At 38.3% G+C, this 6,023-nt stretch overlaps 1 pseudogene; it reads right to left on the bottom strand.

Annotated features, from left to right (window-relative positions):
- Positions 1 to 5,679: 5,679 nt before the first annotated feature.
- LOC130937056 (small nucleolar RNA R71) lies at positions 5,680 to 5,780 on the bottom strand (annotated as a pseudogene).
- Between the last annotated feature and the right edge of the window lie 243 nt (positions 5,781 to 6,023).

Raw genomic sequence — 6,023 nt, 5'->3', positions numbered from 1 at the left:
CTCCTGCTGGTAGTTAGGAGGTCTGAAGGAATTGGAAAGGGAAGTATTAGTTAGACTGAAGAGTCTTTAGTCAGTTGCCATTTATGGTTTAACCTATTTATAAGTTTTGATTTATCTGGTGGAAGTTCTAGGATTGCCTTTAGCTTTCCCAGGACATTACATGTTAGATATGTGGGCATTGTTACCATACTGAGAACCTCTGGTTCTCACCCATGCAAATTTTGTGGTTTTCAGATGCAAGACGTGAGGCTTCTTGCTAATGCATGCTGGAGACTTCTGGATTAGCAACGATCCTTAGTTCTCGGGACTCTAATTTTGGTTTATATGTTTTGCTTAGATACTTTTATCTCCACTAAATAATACAAACTGTGATGACTCCTCTTAGAGGGGATTTTTGGAGAATAGGTTTTCTGTATTTTATGTCCCTTGGGTTTCCTTTGGGGTTTCCTACTTTATTTACATGTATATATTGCTATGCTCGGACCGGTTATCTTCGCAACTGGATTTTGAGTTTTGATATTCCTATTTTTGGCACTCCTTTGTATATATATAATCTCGTGTTAGTTTATTCCTTCATTCGTTACGTTATCGATCAATGTGTTGCGCTTTCGAGTTACGATTTTGTTTTACCCCTTTTCTTCAAAGGCTCCTAGTTATAATCAATCATTCATACTACTATACGTACTAAATTTTAATTTTTAGAGGTCGTAATACCTTGCCATCTCTGAATTATGACTTAATCATAAGACTCTGTATGGTAGGGCGTTACAAGATTCCTGTTAGAGGAGTAAAGATATTGGTTGTTAGCAACAAATTCAATAAGCTCAGTGGTCACTTCAGGCATTTTCTTTATGTGCAATGAACCACCTGCAGAGTTGTCTAAACACATTTTGGCCATTTCACAGAGGCCCTCAAAAAAGATCTCCAGCTGGGTCCATTTAGAAAACATGTCAAGGGGCATCGCCTTGTCAACAGCTTGTATATCTCCCAGGCTTCATAGAGGGTCTCACCATCTTTCTGCCTGAAGGTATGAACATCCACCCTTAGTTTAGTCAGCTTCTGTGGTGGGAAAAATTTGGACAAAAATTCAATGACTACCTCATCCCAAGTGTCCAGGCTTTTCTTGGGCTGAGAATCTAGCCGTAGCTTTGCTCTATCCCTCACAGCAAATGGAAAGAACATGAGCTTGTAAACCTCAGGATTCACTCTATTTGTTTTCACAGTGTCACAAATCTGCAGGAAGTTAGAGATAAATCGGTTTGGATCTTATTGCGGGAGTCCATGATACTGACAATTTTGCTACACTAGAGTGACTAACTGAGGCTTCATCTCAAAGTTATTTGCAGTTATAGGAGGCACCACAATACTGTTCCCATAGACATCTGGATTGGGGGCAGTGTATGAGCCAAGCACTCTTCTAAGTTGTTCATTCTCATTCGAATTTGCCACATTGGCATTAACAGCATGATTATGATGCATAGTGGACTCTGCAGCTTCCTTTTCAAAGGTCTCACTTAGATTTTCACTAGCCTTGTAAAGTCTAGCTTGTTGCAAGCACCGCCTCAAAGTCCTTTCAGGATTAAAATTTGTAAGAGGTTTCTTGTCTTTGTTCTTGCTCATAAACAAACAGAAAACAAGAAAAGTGGAATTTTCTACGTCAAAGTGTAGAGAATTCCCAGTGAGGTAACCTGTGTAAAGAAGTAAAATAGAACAACTAAATAAATGAAGTAGAAAAATTCGAAAATTGTTAGTATTAACTTGAAAAATTCGAAATTAAGAAGAAAAATTGAACAGGAAAATTAAATTAAAAATAACTAGGTAACACCAAACTTAATTTCAGAAATTAAGGAAAAACAGTAGCACTAATTTTCGAAAATTAAGGAGCAAAAATTAAATAAAATTAAAGCTAAAACAACTTATCTAAGCAATCAAACAACTACTAGTTGTCAATCACAGTCAATCTCCGACAATGGCGCCAAAAACATGATATGGAATTTAAAGTCCACAAACTAACCGGCAAGTGGACCGGGTCGTACCAAGTAGTACCTCAAGTGAATGAGGGTCGATCCCACAAGGATTGATGGATTAAGCAACAATAGTTGGGTGATTTACTTAGTTAGACAAATGAAAAATGGTGTTTTGAGAGTTTAATTGCATCAAATAGTAAATTCAGAAAGCAAGCAGTAAACGGGTTGTGAAATATATGGAGAAAACAGTTAAGGTTTCAGAGATATTTATTTTCCGGATTAACTTTTCTTACTAACTATTTTAATCATGCAAGAGTCAATTCGTGACAAACTATATGTGACTTAAACCTTAATTCCTTAGACCTTTTTAGTGTCTTCTAACCTTCATCAACTACCAATTCCTTGGTCACTTGATTCCAATTAGAGGGTTAAGTTCAAAACTTGTTTATGTGCCAGAGAAACCCTAATTATCCAAATATAAGAGGATTATATGTCACATTTCTCGTTAAATCCAAATAATTAGTGATTTTGGAGAATTCGTTTTCAAGCTGTTGTTCAGGTAAAGAGCTTTTCCAAGTTTTACAAGAACTCAAATAGAATAAGAGTCATACTTCCGTTCCACCCAGATTCATAAGATAAAGAACAAAAACAATTCTTGAAATTGAAATCAATACATGAATTAAAGTAAAAAAGAAATAGTATTAATCCATAGAATAAACAGAGCTCCTAACCTTAACAGTGGAGGTTTAGTTGCTCATGGTTTAGAGAGAAAACAAGAATTCTGAAAACTGTTGATGCCAGGGCATTTTGGCCAGTTTCACTTACCTTTTCTTTACTGTTTTTAGGGTAGTTTCATGCATTTACTTAGGAAATAAGATGGTTTTGGGCAAATATTCACTTATGACTTGATTCAAGCATACATGGTGCATATTACATAATTTTATGAGAATTTTGCATGAGTTTAGTGATAAATATTAGGTTGCATTACTCATGACTTGGACTAGAGGTTTGATGCACTCTATTGCTTGATCTCAGGACCAAAGGAAGCAAGGAAAGGGGAGCTAGCTTGCAAGGATAAAGAGAAAAGTAAATTGCCAATTAAACACTCTCAAAAGCCATCAACGACCACGTTAAAGAATCACGTTAACTAAGTTAACGTGAACTCTAACAAGAGAAGAGAAGTTGAGCCACTGTTAGTGACACCCAACATTGTCACTAACGTTGGCAATTGCTCATAAATAGGCCACGTTAAAAGCCACGTTAACTTAGTTAACGTGGCCTCTAACGATAAGGAGGGGTAGAGAAGCCAACGTTAGTGACATTCAACATTGTCACTGACGTTGGCCTATGATATAAAGCACCACGTTAACTCCCACGTTAACTTGATTAACGTGGAAGCTAACGATGAGAAGTGAAGAGTTGTCGACAACGTTAGTGACATTCAACATTGTCACTAACGTTGAAGCAACCACACAACCCCCAAGAGCCACGTAAACTTCCACGTTAACTTAGTTAACGTGAAAGCTAACGATGAGAATTGAAAAATGAGCCAACGTTAGTGACACTCAACATTGTCACTAACGTTGGGATGGCTGAGAATGGCAACGTTAGAAGCCACGTTAACCTAGTTAACGTGGACTATAACGTGAGACCTTGGGGCACATTGGAACGTTAGTGACAATGTTGAGTGTCACTAATGTTCTCGAAGGATAGCAAAGCCACGTTAGGAAGCCACGTTAACCTAGTTAACGTGGGATTCAACGTGAAGCAAAGGGGTGTATTGGAACGTTAGTGACAATGTTAAGTGTCACTAACGTTCTCGAACATATATTTTCACTCGGGTTAGCACCCCTAACGTACTGAACTAAAGTCTATGCCCACTGCGCACTTTCTCTCTGCAAGTAAAGCCAAGCCCAAATGAAGAAAAGAAACTGCTTCAAACTCAAGATCCAAAGGCCCAAGACTTGAAGAATCACACTAGAAGCTGAGAAGAGTAGTATATATAGGGGTAGCTTTGAATTGTAAAAAGGGGGGCTGGAAAAGAGGAATAGAACGACTCTCTGTATTTTTACTTTCTCTGCAACTTCTAGTTTCATGATGTATTCTCCATCTTTTTTTCAATTTCTAGAGCTATGAACAACTAAACCCCTTTCATTGGGTTAGGGAGCTCTGTTGTAATTTGATGGATCAATACTAGTCTTCATTATTTTTCTTCTATCTTTTCTCTTGATTTTACTTGAAAGCTTTCGATCTTCATCCCATTGGGTAGTTATCTTGGAAAAGAAGCTATTCAAACTTGGATCTCTTCTGAGCCTTGAAAGAGGAATGAAGAGATCAAGCTAGAAATGCTTTCTCATGCTGGGCCAAATTGGGTTTGGATGGATATGTGACTATAATCCTCTCAATACTTGATTTGGGAAATGCATGTGGTATAATCAGTGACCACACTTCATCTCTTCTCATGAGCAATTGACCAAGGAATTGGCTATTAATCAAGATTTGAGAGATTGAATTGCAAGAAATTGTAATTCAATCAATTAAGATTGCCAAGGAGATCAATGAGTGCATTGATTGAGGAAGAGATGAAAATGAACTTGATCCGGAGAATTGCAACATCTCCTAATTCCCAATGAACTCCCATTTACAATTCTGCAATTTACTTTCGTCATTTACTTTCAGCCATTTTAAATTCTAGCATTTACTTTTCTGTTATTTACATTCCAGCATTTTATTTTTTGCAAATCTCAACCCATATTCTAAATTCGTTCAACTAGAACATTCTTCTAATTAAAGTTGCTTGATCAATCAATCCTTGTGGGATTCGACCTCACTCTATTGTGAGTTTTTACTTGACGACACATTCGGTACACTTGCCGAAGAGAATTTGTTGAGAGACAATTTCCAACAAGCATCAAGTTTATGGCGTCGTTGCCGGGGATTGATTGTGCATCAACAATTATTAAATTAGAAGATCACTAGATTGAGCAATTTTGTTTTGTTCATTTAGTTTTCTGTTTGGTTAATTCACCTTGTGTCTCAGCTAACTTCTCCCCTTCCCTCTCTACTCTCTTTTTCTTTGTTATTTGCCATTTATTTTGCTAACCCACTAACTGTTTGATATATTGCATCACTCATAACTAACAGTAATTCTGTCAGCAATACTTTTTGCACACATTGTTCCTTTCTTGTACTTGCTGGTTGTATGACAGGGAGAAGAAGCGGGGCTTCAACTTCTTTTGATTATGAACCTGAGAGGACCTTCCTTAGATTAAGGAGGGAAGCAAGAGGGAAACGTGCGATTGGTACTGAAGAGGAAGAGGAACACTTTGAGGAACATTTTAAACCAAACATGGAAGGCAACATGGAGAACCAACATGAAGAAGAGGCTCATAACCGTGGGGGAGGAGGTAGAGCGAATCATGCTGGGGAAGATAGAAGAGTGTTAAGCTCTTACATCAACCCAAACCCAGGCAATTGCGGAAGTAGCATCCAAAAATCCACAATCCAGGCCAACAACTTTGAACTGAAACCACAACTCATCACCCTTGTACAGAACAACTGTTCGTTCGGAGGAGGTGTCCAAGAAGACCCCAATCAACATCTAACCACCTTACTGAGAATATGTGACACAGTGAAGTCCAATGGTGTTCACCCTGGGAGGATGTGGTGAACAAATTCTTGGCCATATTTTACCCTCCTCAACGAATCAACCGGCTGAGAGCTGAGGTTCAAACTTTCAGACAACAAGATGGTGAGACTCTATATGAAGCATGGGAGAGGTTCAAAGACTTAACAAGGAGATGCCCATCAGACATGTTCAATGAATGGGTGCAGCTACACATCTTTTATGAAGGCTTGTCATATGAATCAAAGAAGGCTGTAGATCATTCCTCTGGAGGCTCATTGAACAAGAAGAAGACCATTGAAGAGGCCATAGATGTCATTGAGACTGTAGCTGAGAACGACTACTTCTATGCATCCGAAAGAGGGAACACTAGAGGAGTGATAGAGCTCAACAATGTAGATGCTCTGCTGGCTCAGAACAAGCTCATTACC

Source organism: Arachis stenosperma, chromosome 6 (assembly GCF_014773155.1).
Source record: "Arachis stenosperma cultivar V10309 chromosome 6, arast.V10309.gnm1.PFL2, whole genome shotgun sequence".
Lineage (NCBI taxonomy): Eukaryota > Viridiplantae > Streptophyta > Magnoliopsida > Fabales > Fabaceae > Arachis > Arachis stenosperma.
The sequence above is the reverse complement of the archived record's forward strand: the minus strand, read 5'-3'. Positions and strand labels throughout refer to the sequence as shown.